General features: G+C 45.5%; 1 long non-coding RNA gene across 1 annotated transcript in view; it reads left to right on the forward strand.

The window, feature by feature from the left end:
* Positions 1-1245: 1245 nt before the first annotated feature.
* The window catches only part of LOC109301740, a 22889-nt gene continuing 6841 nt past the window's right edge, over positions 1246-17293 (forward strand). Inside the window, exons 1-2 of the long non-coding RNA XR_002098595.1 lie at positions 1246-1258; positions 2003-2007. This is a non-coding gene — a long non-coding RNA (uncharacterized LOC109301740). The remainder of the gene's footprint in view (positions 1259-2002; positions 2008-17293) is intronic.

Here is a 17293-nt window from a genome sequence, read left to right on the forward strand (position 1 = left end):
TTTGTTTGGAATCCAAAAGAAATCTAACTTTAAACATAATCTATATTACAGAAAGGCCATGATGAATTTGCTATATGTCGAGAATAATGTCGGAAGTGTCAAGTGTAACTCACTGGAGTGAGCCTTAAAGATGCCACAAGGCTGAGAGAACTAAGTGTTTACTCAGACTTTTCCTCATGAATCTATGTAAGGAAGTGGCTTTATAAGAAGGAAAGAAGAAAGGATTGACAGGGTAAAGTGAGGTGATGCTGGTAAAAACCAAGCTGCTTCCTTTTAACTGCTGCTTGATTTAAAACTAGTGTAAAGCATGTCCACCAAAACAAGCAGGCTGTTGGTTACAGAAAAACTGACACAAAGAGAGGCTGTTTGAAGTTCGATGCTACTGGCCAGGAATGCTGTAAAAGAAAAACAAAGAAGGAAAGCCTGCTTTTTTCTTTCCTAACAGTTTTGGGGTTTGCATTTTAGTTGCTTCTAGCTGAACATAACTTAGTGAGTAGTATCATCCTGTCCTGTCCAGGAAAAATGTCTGTGTAGCTTCTTTCCAATGAAATTTGATCTCATAATGATTTTCACTGAAGAATGTAATTACCAGGGAGGACGAGGAGGCCTCCCTCTCATCACAAGATATGCATAAATATCCAGTGCTTTGAGGAAGATTGCACTTATTGCAAGTGATAGTTATAGGATGTGGTTTGTTTGTTTTAGCTAACCCTCTTTCAGTGCTTGCATAGCTAGCTAGGGTTTATCTTTTTATTTATTTGTCATCTTTCCTCTGAGAACTTCAAAGGGCATTGATGGTGTTAACTAAACTTGGAAACATTTCATTTTTCTGATGGATCTCATAAGGCACAGAGAAAGTCAGTTCAAAGGCAGCAGGTATAGATGTAAATATTAGTGCCTAATCCAGGGTGGGCATTTAGTTTGGCTGGAGGACCACTTAAGTTTTGGTGAGCTGTCAAGGGCTGCACACAACATCTTTCAGAAGATATAATTTTAACAAATTATAGATAAAAAAAGCAAATCATATACTAAAAATCAACATCTACTACAACATTTTAATTTTACTTAAAAACAAAAAGTTTTGTTTTGATTTTTATGTTTTTTTGAGTAGCGTATGTAGAGGCAATTGCATAATAGCTCAAAATAAAGGCTTACTTTTGCATACTGTGGGAGAGGGTAGGGTGTGTGGGGGGGAGGGGTGGCCATGCGTTAGGTCCTGGCAGCCAGTGGGGGGAGTAGAGGTGGGGGCAGGGGTTGTGTGCAGCAGAGCTCACTCGGGTGGTGCGCTGCACTGTGTTTCCTTTCCTTCCCCTCCCCTCCCCCAGTCTGGCTCGTGGCTGCCCCCTGTAACACTCTGCATGAGGCTGAACCCCACCTGGGGCAGCCTGTGCCATATTCCCACCTGCACCCACCCCATACCTGCCAGACAGCGCTGCTTTGGCCCTGGCCGGCATGTACAGCTTCATGGCAGGGCTGCTTCTGCAGCTGCCCAGGTACTGCTCTACTCGCTCTGCCTCCAACAGCTCGTCCTGCCTCTGTTGCACTGCTGTTAGCAGCGTGTACTGCAGAGAAACAATGGTGGCTGTGGGGATGTATACTGGGCAGTAGATGCTCAGCCAGGCAGAGGGAAAGCTGCAGCTGGGTGGCTCCTGCCCCAGCATGATGGGGCTCCAGTTCTTAGCTCCCAGCCACTCTCCACCCACCTGCTGGGAAGTGGCTGGGAACTGGAGCTATAGCTCCATGAACAGGAGGCACTTGGCTACACCTTCTCCACTGCTTGGCTGGGCATTTCGTGCCCCATGGCTTCCCTGTATTACCTGCTGCCCAGAGCGGCACAGCAGGGTCAGGAGGAGGAGAAGCTGCTGGAGGCAGCGAGAGGCAAACAGTACCCTGGTGACTGCAGCTGTACTGGGAGCATCTCTGCTGGAAAGCTGTGCATACTGGTTGGGGCCATCAGTGCGTGCAGGTGGGGACACAGCACTGGCTGACCCAGGTGGGTGAGGGTGGGTCCTAGCCCCATGCAGAGTGCTGCAGGGGCAGCCATGGGCCAGATGCAATCAACTGGTGGACAGCTGCCCACAGGCTGGATCCAATCAGTTGGTGGGCCAGATCTGGCCCATGTGCCATATTTTGTCCACTCTTGACCTAACATGAATCCTGCTGTAATAATGGACCATGACCCCCCCTCTCCCCCTCCCTCAAAAAAAAAAAATCAATATGTGTGTTGAAGCCCTCGATCGGGATGGGCAATTATTTTTGGGCGGAGGGCCACTTACTGAGTTTTGGCAAGCCATCGAGGGCCACATGACAGGCAGCCAGGGGCAGATAAATATTAATTTTCTAAATTATTTTAGGGGCCCTGCAGGCCAGATAGAATGGCCTGGCGGGCTGCATCCAGCCCGCAGGCTGCATTTTGTCTACCCCTGCCCTAGATGAAGTAACTGTTGTACCCTTTCCACTGCAGAACCAACAAATTGGGCCACCCTCATTTACAGACAAGACAACTAACTGTAGCAGAGAAGTGCCCACTGTTCAGAGAGCAAGTCAGAATAGAAACAGGGTCTCTTGATTCGTAGTCCAATACTCTGTCCACTGATGATAATTCCCAGGGCAGTCCCCACAATGGAGAACTACATCTTTCTCCTGTTTTCTTTCATTTATGCATGCTTAGGCACTAACTTTACAGCCACTTTGCTTTCTTCAGCACTGTATTATCCTACACTACTGGGAGCAGTTTGAGGTTCGCTAATACACAGCTACCCTAACTATGGTTACCCAGAGACTTTTTACCAAGTTGAGATGCAGGTTAACAACCACTTAAATCAAGGTAGAAAGTGTTAATTTGTGTCTGTGCTAAACCAGATTAACCCAAATCTAACTTGCTTATCTGCAAAATGAAGTACACAGGCCATTTATTCTCAACCAGGGTGCTGTGGCACAACATGAGATCCCTTTAAAGGTACTCCTGGCTGCTGCATAATATTAGTACTATTAGGTGTGCAAACAAGATTCACAGGATTAAAGATACTTTAAAGAAACCTTACTGAGGTTGTAGAAACAAACCATCCTGATGTGCAGGAAGACTAACAAGTATGGCAGATGATCAGTTTGGCTTAGTAGGGAACTGTTCAGTAAGCTAAAACACAAAAAGGAAGCATAAGAAGCAGAACGTTGTATTGCTTGGGCATGCAGGGATGAAGTCAGGAAGGCCAAAGTGCAATTGGAGTTGCAGCTATCAAGGAATATGAAGGGTAACAAGAAGGGTTCTACAAGTATGTTAGCAACAAGGAGTATTAGGGAAAGTGTAGGTCCTTTACTAAGTGGTAGAGGCACCCTAGTGACAGAGGATGTGGAAAAGCCTGAAGTACTCAATACCTTTTTCACTTCAGTCTTCACAGGCCAGGTCAGCTCCCAGACTACTGTATCTGGCAGCATAGTTTGGGAAGGAGGCGAGCAGCCAACAATGGCAAAACAACAGGTTGGAAATTATTTAGAGAAGCTGGCTGTGTACAAGTCCATGGGGCCAGATGGGATGCACCCAAGGGTGCTGAGGGAGTTGGCTGATGTGATTGCAAAGCCACTGGCCATCATTTTGAAAATTCATGGTAATTCGGGCGAGGTCTTGGATGACTGGAAAGGGCAAATATAGTGCCCGTCTTTTTAAGAGAAGGAAGGAGGAGGATCTGCAGAAGGATAGACTAGCTAGCCTTACTTCAGGTACTGGAAAAATCATGGACCAGGTCCTCAAGGAATCTATTTTTAAGCACTTGGAGGAGAAGAAGGTGATTAGGAACAGTCAGCATGGATTCACCAAAGACAAGTCATGCCTGACCAACCTGATTGCTTTCTATGATGAGATGACTTGCTATGTGAATGCAATATACCTTGACTTTAGCAAGGCTTTTGATATGGTCTCCCAAAACATTCTTGCAAGCAAACTAAGGAATTATGGTTTGGATGAATGGACTGTAAAATGGATAGAAATAGAAAACTGGCTGGATTATTAGGCTTGGAGGTAGTAGTTAATGACTCCATGTCTAGTTGGCAGCTGGTATCAAGTAGAGTGCCTCAGGGGTTGTTCCTGGGGCTGGTTGTGTTCAGTATTTTCATCAACGACCTAGAAGATGACATAGAGTGCACCCTTAGCAAATTTGCAAATGACACCAAGCTGTGGGGCATGATAGATATGCTGGAGAGTAGGGATAAGGTTCAGAGAGACCTAGACAAATTGGAGGATTGGACCAAAAGAAATTTCATGAGGTTCAATAAGTAGAAGTGTGAAGTCCTGCACTTAAGATGGAACAATCCCATGCACCACCACACGTTGGGGACCGACTGGCGAAGCAGCTGCTCTGCAAAAAAAAAAAAAAAAAAGATTTAGGGGGCTACAGTGGACAGTAAGCTGAATGAGGCCCTTATCGTGAAGAAAGCTACTGGTATATTGGCCTGCATTGGTAGGACCATTGCCAGCAGATCAAAGGAAGTGATCCATTCCCTTCCATTCACTGCTGGTGAGGCCACATGTGGAATACTGTGTCTAGTTTTGGGCTCCCTACTACAGAAAGGATGTGGACAAACTGGAGAGTCCAGTAGAGGGCAATGAAAATGGTGAGGGGGCTGGGGCACATGACTTCTGTGGGGAGGCTGAGGGAACTGTGTTTCTTTAGTCTGGAGAAAAGAAGACTGAGAGGGGATTTAATAGCAGCCTTCAACTACCTGAAGGGGGGCTTGAAAAATGATGAAGCTAGACTGTTCTCAGTGATGGCAGATAACAGAACAAGGAACAATGGTCTCAAGTTGCAGCAAGGGAAGTGTAGGTTAGGTATTAGGAAAAAAACTCTCTCCCTAGGAGGGTAGTTAAACACTGGAACATGTTACCCAGAGAGGTTGTGGAATCTCCATCCTTGGAGATTTTTAAGACCCAGCTAGACAAAGCCTTAGCTGAGATGATCTAGTTGGGGATGGTCCTGCTTTGAGCAGGAGGTTGGACTAAATGACCTCTTGAGGTCCCTTCCAACCCTAATTTTCTATGATTCTAAGATAAATCTGGAGATATAAAATAGGATTTCATACTATTAAAAACTATTGACTTCTTGTGGTCTTGAGTTCTTTGGTACATAAAACTTGCTCTATTAGTCAAAAAACCCCAAAAAACAAAAAACAAAAAACCCAACCCCCCCAAAACAAACAAACAACTAAGAGCTGATATTTTCCAAGGGGTGCTTTGTGTCTAAGACAGTGGAGAACCATTGACTTAGGCATTTAGCTCTTCAGATATGTTTAAAGTAGCTCTCACTTATCATTGTAAGCTAATGAAGGGACTCCTGCTATACAAAATATTGAAAGTGCATCCAATAGAAGAGTGGAAATTCTAGGTATTCTGTGCAAAGAGAATCTCAAAAGAGTGACAGGAGTGATCAAAACTGAGTGAATTATATTGTGCATTAGGGGGTTTTTTAATCACAAAGTGACATTTCATTGCTCAATAAGCCTTTGTATTTGGTTGCGGGTGGCGGTGGGGTGGGGGAAGAATGTACATAAGTTGCTTCAGGCAAGGCATTTTTTTTCCTCCATGTTGTTATCTGAAAATTGATATGCCTGACCTTTGCAGATGTGAAAAATTCAAAACTGAATCGATATTTCAGCTCTCTTTTCATGGCCAAATTTCTGGGAAGTTTAGACGTGGGTTTTGATTTTGACCTATCACTATATCAAAAAGTGAAACTACAGAGCATAGAAAGCAAAAGGTACAGTGGACAAGACTAAGACACAGGAGAACCGCTATCATGATTCAGAACTTACAACTGCAAGTATCGGTAGGCCTGTAGCAGGTTTGGCACCATGATGCTGAGTCTGATGCTTCCTGGTGGTCAGCTGTACCCACTATGCCTTCTGCCTCTTTGCCACCTCCCCTTTTTCCCTGCCTGCTAGACCTTTGATGTTGCCAGGCATCTTATGATCTGGGAGGCTGTTCCTGGTCACAAAGTTGGCTTTTGCATACTTTCTTCCATCCTGCTTATGTAACCCAGGTGTCCCCAAAGTGAGTGTCCCCCCTCACCAATAAAAGGGGAAAGCCAGCAAGGCACACATGCTGGGGGTAGAAACTGCAGTCTACTCGCTATTCCCTCCCACCTATCATGCCTCAATAGAGGAGGAATAGAAAGTGATGTCTTAACCAGGTACAAATTTAATATATGTATATAAAAAAAGTAGTGAACTAAAGTGAGTATTTACAGGTTATACATACCTATAAATATAACTATATACACACACCTCTAAATGCAAACAGGCAGACATAATAGTCCCAAGCTGTATGAACAGATAAGTTCAGCAATAAAGGACACTCTAAAATACAAGGCATACAGTTAACAGTTAGTAAATACTCCAAAATGCACAGTAGGTATTTAATAATCAATAAACACTCTAACATATGAGACGCAAGAGTTCTCTAGTGGTTCCCTTCCTCCTGCCTCTTTATCGAAGAAGCTACCTCTTATCTAGTGTCACTTCCTGGTGGGAGACCTGTTGCCCCACTAACTTGCCTGTCCCAAGGAGCCAGGTGGGGCAGTGTTCATAAGCTCCCAGTGGCTCAATCCTTCTCAGGCAGAGTTGCTGGCCTGGGCTGCCACATGCATGCCCAGGGCTGTGCCACTCTGAATGCTGCTACCATACTCGTAATCAGGTGACCCATCTTAACCAATCCTCTCTTTCTGTCTCTCTCACTTTAAGCTGGGTGCTTCTTCTTAATTGGCTTCTGCCAAGTTACTCCCTCAGTCCTTATCAGGGCTGTCTCCTTAGAGCCCCCCCTTCCCCCCACAAGTAGCAGCGTTATCTGGGGCTCTCTCTAGCTTGTTAGTCTACTTTAATGAGGCCTCTCTTTCACAGAAGCCTGCAGTTCATCTCTGGGCCTGTGGTATCTACCCCCTAGTCCTGTCTGCAGCACTCTATATAAGATATGCTTGCCCACACTCAGCATGTCCTGGATAGGTTACCCTGGCACTCCGAGTGAACTATGGCACAGTTGCATGTAACTGCTTGATGCCTGCTCTGTCCTGGACAGAGCTCAGATACATCATCCTCTCTAGGCACCCCCTAGTGTCCGTCCAGGGTTAAGACCCCCTACAAATTAAAAATCAATAGCACTCTTTCTCACTAGCATCCTCTACATTCCCTACTAGTCACACCATGCTTTGTGGCTAACATAAAACTACCCACTTACAAAACAAGAAAACTAGCCACATAATACCACAACTTGCTTCTGCCCTTGCCATGTTTAATACCTAGATTTCTCTTATATGGCAAGTCTTATATGGCCCTAGGCCCCACCCACTTCCAGTCATATGATCTTCCATTATTTCAGCTGGCCACAGGTGTTTTTAACTGGTATCATCAGCAGCTTCCTCAGCTCTGCTGTGGCTGTCACTGAACTAAGCTACCTGGAGCCCCACATCCTGTAGCCTATTCCTTTGTAGCTTTGCATCTTGGACTCTGTTTCTTTTGAGCTGTATTGCCTGGTTCCTCTTTCAGTAAGATGGGTTGGGGCACCTGTTAAAAGCCAAAGCCATGAAATGCTTGGGTGAGCCTAGAGGTGGGTGTGGGTGCATAAGCAAGTGTACAAATACTACAGGGCTATAGAAATCAGTGTCAGGTTTGTAGTTCTGCCTCATCCAGCTGCTTGTTCTGACATTCGCAACTGTTGAGCTTGTCGGTGAAGATGAACACATGAGTGCAGGCTTATGATGCAATGTGATGGTTTTCTATTAACTCCTCATTTAAACATTTCCTTTTTCCAAAGGTGGTTGAGTATAGTTTATGCCTGTGTTTTCTTAAGACACTAAAATAGCATCATGCTTAAATTTGCTCTCTCTGCACTTGTCTCCCCTTTCACTTGATCCACTTAGTGCTTTTTGTTTCGAGGGTAGGGTAGAGGGGGAAGAATGTTTTTGTGCCCAGCTAGTCAAGTGAGACTGCTTTTGCTCTTGTCTTACAGCTTTGCATTTTCCATCAGCACATAATCATTTAGCTCTAGAACTCTCTTTAGTCATGAAAACCCCCTAAAAACACTGCCTCTAAAGTAGTTGCTTGAAAGTCATATGTTACTTAAAGATTTCCACCTCAAATCTTTGGAATCTCAGCTAACATTTGTACTCCAGAAAACAAGTGTGTGGGGTTAAAGAGTTCTTTTTTTACTAACATGTAAATAATGTCCAATTTAAGGAAAAATATTTTATTTACTTGGTATTGTTGCTGCATATATGTAGTCACCTTTAAACATCACCGAAATTTAGCTCTCAGGAATATAACCAGACTTTTAAAGTAATATTAACTCTACCTCTTTGAGAAACAGCACTTTGTCTTTGTCTGGCTATGTCACTAATTTGCTTCACTTTTCAAGCTGTGAAGTTTTATCATACCCTTTACCTCTTCACCCAGAAACAATTAGCTCAGTTGAAGTAGACAGAAAGTTTCCAGAGCCAAATATATTCCATTTCATGATTGTTTAACAGAAAAATCAGAATTCTTTTTGGTCCATGTTCGGGGCACCTCAGATGAATAGCAGGTCAAATTACCAATCTATTAGCTCTTTGTCTGCAGTGGTATGCACAGTTAGTCATGAAATATTCATGTAATTCAGAAAAAAGCCTGAAAAAAATAAAAAGAACCCAGAACTAAAACCTCAGTACTGTAAGGTCAATCAGCCATACTATTCCCTACCAATCCCTGGGCACTCTTTGATCCTAGAAACTTTGCACAGGAATTATTTAGTTAGAGCTATCAGGCATGTTAAATGATTACCAAAGTCAATAAAAATCTGCAGTGTGGATTTTTTTTACTCCCCAGCATAATGTTGGCCTGAATTTCTACCTGTTGCTCTATTCATGAGTATAAAGTCAGCCACATCTTTATTAATATGAGATTTACATAGTACTTAACACTTTCAGTTTTAGTTGCACTTGAACTTTGATATACAGGCAAGAAAAAAAATCTTTCTTTTAAACTAATCCCCTAAAACCTAGACAACTTCCACAGGTCACTTTCTGGTGAAAAATTATTTTTGTTTTCAGTAGACTTCTTGTCCCGCTGTGTAAACTTTTCATCAGGATCTTAATTCAGGTCCCAGTTTACACACTGTCTGGACTTCAGTGGCAACTTCATTAGGCCTGTCTATCTCCAGGAGAAAAACTGAGGTCAGGGACCAAGATCAGGAAGTCAGTGACAAGGTAAAGTGAAGAATCAGGAACAAGAAATCAGGGCAAGGAATGGGACAGCACAAGGTGATGTGAACAGACCTGGAACTTAGAAGCTCAGTGTGTTGTATAGGAAAGATCAGGTGCTAGGACAGTCCTTGAAATGAGGAGCTGGAGCCACTCAGGTGGCTGAGCAAAGTCTGTTTTGGAACCCAAATGGGACATGTATCATAGCTTTAGAGTGACATCAGAGGCATAGTTAGGAATGTTGGTGTCCTGGGTGTTGGAAAGGGGGCTCATCATTGGAAAATGGGGTAGGAGGAGGGGAGGTGCCAAGAGCTGGAGAATTTTTTCTCTGGGAACACGGGCTGCTGCTGGTACAGCTTAGGCTGCTCCTGGCGTGTGGGATGCTGCTGCAGTGGTGTGGGCTCTCCAGGGGTCTCCATTCTGGTCCCTCTAAAATGGCTCTCTGGGGGCTCTCTAATATGGCACCAGGGGTTCATACCCCTTACTTATACTACAGGGAAACATGGTTGGGTTTTTAAGACTTCCCAAGATTAAAAGTTCTCCCCATTACTGCAGGCGAGGGAGTGGACCACAGATATAGGGGTATTATTATGCATGGCTAATAGCACATGACAAATAGGAAAAGAAGTACAGGACTAAGGTTCAAAATAAGGGATACAGAGAAGACATTTGGGTTCTGATACTGGCAGAAGTGACAAATTTTTGGTCCTCTGGTGCCCAGAAGGTGAAGGAAAAAGCAGTACCTGATCAGGACCTACTAGATAAGATAAGGCAAACTCATGGGCTTCTTCCAAAGGGAGAGACTGGATGGGAAAGGAGATCCTTAGAGCTATCCCAAACACTCAGGCCTCATTTAAGGCCTAATGTTCCAACTTCAGTGCCACTTAAAGCCTGCAACCAACTGTTATTTTGTTGTGAAGTTTAAAAAGTAAGGACAGTTAGTTTTGAGTTGAAATTCAGTTACGGGACTAATAGAGAAGCTTGTGACACATGATGAGTTCCTCATGCATTTTGTTGCCTAACCTATCAAGTGAACTTATTCTGCACTGCTACTATACTCTTTTGCCAAGGAAATGGGAATAATGCAGAACAGCTTGTACATAGAACTAACTTCAGCTAATAATAATTATTCTTGGCACTTAGGTTTACAAAGGGAAAGAGAATTATGACTAAGTGGCAGTTTTGGTATAATTGCAACAGGAGTTGTAATTCTGTTACCCCTGTGCTATGGATTCATAAGTCTTAGCATGCAAACTGAGCATGCACAGTAGGCTACATACTAGCTGGACATGATATGTTGTCCCTTCTGCATGCATACATATATGGAAGTCATGAAAATGTCGCTAGCCAGGAACCCATGACCAAAAGGGCTAGGGACGGACATTCAAAAAGCCGGAGCCTGAATTGATTAAATCTTTGCAGCTTAGTTTAACCTGGCTAGATTGAAACAATTTGCAAGTCAATAGACCGTTACTTTTGACTCCGGAAATGCAGGCACATGCCTGCAGTGACTCAGGCCAGAAGCCAGGGGGCACTAGAACAAGTCCTCAGCTGGAAGGGAACTAAGCTGAGGGAAGGGGCATGGCCAGGCTGCAGCAGGCCTGAGCATGATTGGGGAGGGGTTTAAATCCCCACCCTGACCTACAGGGACCCCAGCCAGGGTCTGCCTGGAGGGCGAGGGGGGAAGCAGACCCTGTCAGGGGTCCCCACTCCCCCCACCCCCGCTCACTCAATGGCTAGTGGCAGGAGCAGGGGCAGTTCCAGACCCTGGTAGCCTGAGGGGGAAGCAGGGGCTAAATCCCCCCATTGCAGGGGGAGGGGGCAGTGTGGGAACTGATAGGCTCTGCTCACGCACCCAGGTCTGTGCACCAGTAGTCTGAGGGGGAGGGGAGGGTTTAATCCCCGCATTGCAGGGAGCAGCAGTAGGAGCACCAACATGGCGCCCTGGGCCAACTCCTTCTGAGGAGCGGCCAGTCAGCCATGGAGAGGGGGCAGGAAGGGGGGATCTGACCTGGCTGCGGGCAGGGAGGGGAGCTGGGACTAGTTATGGAGCCCAACTCACCACTGCCTTGGGCTGCAGCAGCGAGGCCCAGGCTGGAGCAGCCCCAGGGGGTGGGGGTGAGCACTTCCCACCTCCAGCCCCACACAGGGGCCATGGTTTGCAGGTGGGCTGCAGCTGCAGTGCAGCTTTGCACCCTCCTCTGTCTTGCAGCAGTGGCGTGCACTATCACAGTTGGAGGAGATGAAGTACCTGTCACCTGCTGCCTGCTTATGGCAGTGCCAGGCACTCAGGGCAGGCTGCTGTGAGCCAAGGACATGGGCCTTGGCAGTGGGAGACAATGGACCACAACACCTCTGTCTGGCCCGGCCCTACTGCCCAGGAGTACAGCCCCATCCAGTCCAGCCCTGTGGCCCTGTGGGTGACAAGAGAGTGAATTATCATGGCAGGCAGAGATAAAACACCTGCTGCCTGCTTGCAGCAGCACTGGGTACTTGGGATGGGCTGCTGCAGGCCAGTCACTGCCTACTGCCCTGGGCCTCAGGACCAGGCTGGACTTGGCTGCTGCAGTCCTTTGCCTCCCCCCACCAAGGCCCACAGCCCTGGCCTGAAGCAGCCCATCCTGAGTGCCCAGTGCTGCTGCGAGCAGGCTGTGGGTGATAAGTGCTTCACCTCTGCCTGCTGTGGTAGTTCACTCTGCTGCCACTGGGAGGGGGAGGGGGCGGGGAGCCGTGCTACAGCTGCAGCCTACCTGCAAACTGTGGCCCCCGGGCAGGGCTGGAGGCAGGAGGCAGTGGGTGCTGACCTCACCCCCTGGGGCTGCCCCAGCCCGCACCGTGCTGGCACAGTGGGAGGCAGTAGTGAGTTGGGCTCCAACAAGCCCAACAAGCTCCCCCCTCCCCCCACACAGCCAGGTCACATCTCCCCTCCTTGCCCCCTCCCCATGGCCAGCTGGCCACTCCTCAGAGGGACTCAGCCCAGGGCATCATGTCGCTGCCCCCACTGCTGTTGCCTGCAAGGGGGGGATTAAGCCTGTTCTCCTCAGGCTACTGGCATCTGGCTACTGCTGCCCCAGGTACATGAGTGGAGCCTATTGGTGCCCACACCACCCTCCCTTGCAATGGGGTGATTAAACCCCCACTTCCCTTCAGGCTATCAGGGTCTGGCCCTGTCCTTGCTTCTGCTGCTGAAGCAGTGAGGGGGGGTTGGGGCTGGGGATGCCTGGCAAGGACTGCTGCCCCCCCTGCCAGGAAGACCCACCAGCACTCCAGATCAGAGTTTCCCACCCCCACCTCTTTCTCAGGCAGCTGGAGCAGTGTTAGTGCTCTGGCTAGGGAGGAGAGGGGTGGGGCCAACCCTGTTCTGCTGGAACAGACTGCCCAGTCCAGCCCAGGGCTGCAGAGCATGTTGGGATGCTGAAGGACTCTGATTTAACTTAAACCAGGAAGGGGTCTGGGACAGAAGTTTCATAAACCAGTTTGACCTCAGTTGGTTAAGTCTGATAATACATTCAATCAGATTTATCTCAAACCAGTTTTGGCCATTTTGAAACTGATTTATGTGCACTGAACTGATGTTCTGTTACAGGCTTAAACCAGTTTCTGATGTGTAACTTCTGCCCCTAGCCCAGGTGTTAGACTGCACAGGAAGAGATATTTCCCACACTTTATCCTTGATAGCTGAATGGCTGAGAAGGGATTTGTATCTTTCAAAATCCTTGGCAGTATTCTACCATCACACCACAGGTCAGGCATTATCCAGTCTTTTTTCCAGCTCTCCTTTTGAAGCTGGACATCTGGTCAGCCAAGAGAGGGAGATAGGTGGGTCCAGGACAAAGAAAGTAAGATAGAGGGTATTTTTGCTTCCTAGTGCCCTAACTTCTCAGCTATTGGAGCTAAAACATGGGAAGGTGTCCTCCTTCTCCCCACAGCTTATGCTCAGGTATGTACGTACATAACCACACATATTCCCAACTAGTGTGTAGCTGACAACATGTGCTCTTTCTATGTGTACAGGCTTATGTGTCCATAGTGCAGAGGTAATAGAAATAGAACATGTGCATAAGTACCAAAGATGCCACTTATGTGACTGGAAAGCTGCCATTTGGGTGCATTAAAGGGAAGAGTTCCACCCTTAGTACTCTTCAAAATGCTGGGTAAACATTTTATCACAAAATTGCTATGAAGTTGTTATCTCCATTTTACAGATGGTGAAACTAAAGCATCAGTTAACTTAATCAAGACTACAGGCTGCTTAATTGCCAGCTCTGATAGATATTTACTTGGGTATCAGTGTTATTAAAAATAATGTTTATCACTGTTAGCTTGTTGAATATTTACATTGCTAAAGGACCATAACTTTTCTGTGACTTTTCTTTCTAAATATAGAATTTTACAAATCACAGAGCAAGTAAAAGGAAAGCTGCTTTCTGTCAAACATGCTTGAACATTGTTATTTTCTGCAATGGCACAAGACAGCTTTATTTTATATCTTCTGTAAGACCATCTGAATTGAAGTATACAGCAGGTTTTATTTAATAGAGCTGCAAAAATGCTAGGTGTTACCTTGAATGCTTCACTTTATCAGTGTACAAAGTCCTTTTGGATTTCTTTTCTGTTGCAGATATCTGAAGAATTCAGCACTAGAAAACTAATGAAAGTGATGCAACAAAATGAACTATTTGGTACAGAGCTGTCCAACTGGCAGCCCATGTGGCCTGCAAGGGGTTAGTCTGTGGCCTCCAGGCTCTCACCTGGCTGCCGCTACCCCCCTATTCCTCTGGCTGCAGCAGCAGATGGAGTCTCTGGGCTTCCCCTCTGGCTTCTGCTTCCTGTGCCTGACCAGTGCAGGTGTGGCACCATGTAGCTTATGGTGCTTGTGAAGCCTGCAGTGTAGCACAAGATTTTGTTACTTGCGAGCTGGGTGGGAGAATGATGTCCATGCATGTGGTGCAGTGGGGAAGGGAGGGCACTCAAAGCTTTTACTATGACAGTCTGTGCGGCATGCAGCCCCTGTTGGTCTGGCCTGTGTGGGGAGTGGCCCTTTGGGTGCTTAGGAGTTGGACAGCCCAGTTTTGGTGGATAGCTTAGTACTTGCAGGGGTTTGCCTGCTTAGTAGTGTGTTCCTGATCCTGCTTCATTTCCTGTCACTGCATTGCCAGGATATCAGTATTGTTTGTTGTTGTTGGGAAGGGGTCTCTGTGGGTCAGTAGTCCCCTTATGGGGTAGGCTGATCTGTCTGCCCTGACCTTCCACACCTGGGGCCTTCTGCCCTTTCCCAGTCCTTCCCCTTTAAAGGGACTCCCACATAGGCTCTGGCACTTGTGAGGGGTCTTGGCTATCACGGCCTCAGCCCCCTTTTCCTTTATAGCTACACCTTCTGCCTGGGCATACTGTTCAAGGCCTCGAGTTCCAGGGTTCAGCCCTGCCTTGACAGCAAAACCCTTTTTTGGGGTCCACCTGCACCTCAGGTCATCTCTGCTCCAGGGCCTGAACTCTGGTGCTAAGGACCTGATTGGTCCTTTTGTTCCTCTTTCCCCAGTGTCAGGTGCAATTAGTTCCCTCATTAGACACCTGATCTCTGGCCTTTTATCTGTTCTAGCCCTCTAATTGCAAGGGCAGGGATTCCATGTTATAGATAGGAAGTGGGTTGTATTCTTAGCAGTGGAATAGTAGAATTGCTTGCATCTGGGTTTTTTCTTTGGGCCATATTCTACAGATTATGCAGACTTTGGCTGAAAGCTTCACATGAACAAATTCTGACATGAGAGCCTTTCATAAACTATCCACGTTGTTCTTCTGTGTGTGTAATGTCATAAATCGGTGGTATTGTTTCTGTTCTCCAGTAAGAGGATGAAGCTTCAGCTTGGGAGGAGGGGGTGTGGGAAGGACAGCTGTGCACTACCTGCATCTTGGAGGTAACTTTGGACCACAACAGTATTTGGTTTAAATTCCAGATGAGTCAGACTGGCCATGAGTGTTGGTCAGGGTTCAGGACTGAGGAGGCAAAAAAAAGAGGCAAAGCTAGGAATTTAAGTAATGGCTAGAGGAGGAGAGGAAGCAAGGTGGGGAGGATATGATGGACACTCAAGAAGGAAAAATTGGGAAGAAGAGGATAAAGGACTAGAAATGAAAAGAAAATCAGGAGGCAGCTATTACTGAAACCTAGAGATTAGAAAGTGACTGAAGGAGAAGTGCTAATAGAAACAAAGTTGGGATAGTGGTTCATAAGAGTATGGGCTGTGGAAGTAAAGAGCTGGATGGAGTGGTGGGAAACTGAAAGGCCAAGGTGGGTTTCTGAAAGTTTAGGAGGAGCCTAAACATGGAAGGAGGAAAGGGGAGTGTATCTGATTGAGGGAGGATGGAAAAAATTACAGCTGGATTTCTGAAAGGTCAAACATGACACCACACCAGAGACAGCTGAGAGGTTGGGTATGAAGGGGAATCTTGGATTCAGAGTAAGATCATCTGAAGTAAGCAGATGAGGTAGATGGCAGAGCATAAAACACAAGTGAGAGCAGGAGTCCTGAAAGGTATGGAGAGTGAGGTAAAAGTGGCAGGGAGGGAGGATCTCAGAAGAGGGAACTGAGATATGGAAGAGACTGAATGAAGAAAACTAAAGAGACTCTTTTGAAAACCATAAGGAATATTTTAGGCCAGAGCATTAGGTACAGGACATGTTGGATAAGTCAAAGCACACTTATAAAACTTTACCTTTTGTTTTCAACAAACCATGTGTTTAGTGAAAATGCTCTAAACAAATTATAACACTGGCAATTTCAAAACATTTAACAAACATCTTATTTTTTAATAGAAAATGCATCTAATTCTAACCCATAGCCAAATCCACATAAACATAGTGACAGAAACCATGCATTTGAGATCTTATATAAATAGCCATCTCTTCAGATGAAAAAGCACATTCTTTTTCCAGTCATTCACGCCTTGCATATATCACTGCTGAAGCTTACTAATTGCTGCAGAATAGCAGCAGGCTCTGTAAAATAAATTTCCATTGGCTAAGAGCCAGTGTTTTTCTTGAACACACTGATGCTCCACCCTGTAGCAGGATACCCTGCCCAACAGCAAAGGCAGGAAATGATAAATAGATTTGTTTTTTGAATAAGAACCTCACTGGCATGGAAAGGAAATGTATTGGAATCCAACTGTGTTTTCTAGAATGCCAGCATTTACCTGCCCTTGGGGGACCACCTCTCAGTTGGTAATTAGATGCAGCGATTGTACCCAGTCAGTATTACACACTACTGTTTGGCAAAGAGGACTTGTAGAACATTATTTGGCTACTGGGATCCAGCCAAAAGATAATTCTAAAAATTGTATAAAATAATTATGAAAGTATCTTACAAACTGTCAGATTGTGACACGGTTGCAGTGATGTTAATGGCAGAATATACACTATTTCACTGATCTTTCTAGGATTTGGGCATAGCATAAGATTTGCCACTTTGGATATATTAGAAATAGAGCACTATCCACACACTGTTTCTTGGCTTAAGGCCTGATCCATTTACTGCACACTAGAAATGTTCATTAAAGAACTAAATGTGGTGTAGCTTAATGCATTTTGGAGTATTACAGTTACTTCAAAGTTGCTCCTTTGAACTGAAACATTGGGGAGATATTTTCTGCCTGTGCTGAACTGTGGGGTCCAAAACTGAACCCAGTACTACAGGTGAGGCCTCACCAGAGCCGAACAGAGAGGAAATCAACAGAAGCTGCACATGTGTATCTTCAGGTAGAAATTTCTATCTTTATTACCACAAGAAAAGGGAACAGAATGATCTTGGGCTATTTGCTGTTCATCTATGCATTCTCTTTCCACTTTCAGTTTTTTCTAGTTCATCAAAAAGCATTCAGTAATACATTGGACTAACATATTTGCTCAGTGTTACTCTGTCATAATTTAGCTTAGAAAATCTTTTTACTGGGATGGGGTTCCAGAAATGCAGTCAAGAGGAAATAGTTTATTATGTTTTTTGAATGTGTACTATTTTTGCCACTGACAGGAAATATATTTGGAACGAGTTGCATTTTCCTTCCAATACTTTAAACCAAATTTT

This window comes from Gavialis gangeticus, unplaced genomic scaffold (assembly GCF_001723915.1).
Source record: "Gavialis gangeticus isolate Ggan-Ray unplaced genomic scaffold, GavGan_comp1, whole genome shotgun sequence".
Classification (NCBI taxonomy): domain Eukaryota; kingdom Metazoa; phylum Chordata; order Crocodylia; family Gavialidae; genus Gavialis; species Gavialis gangeticus.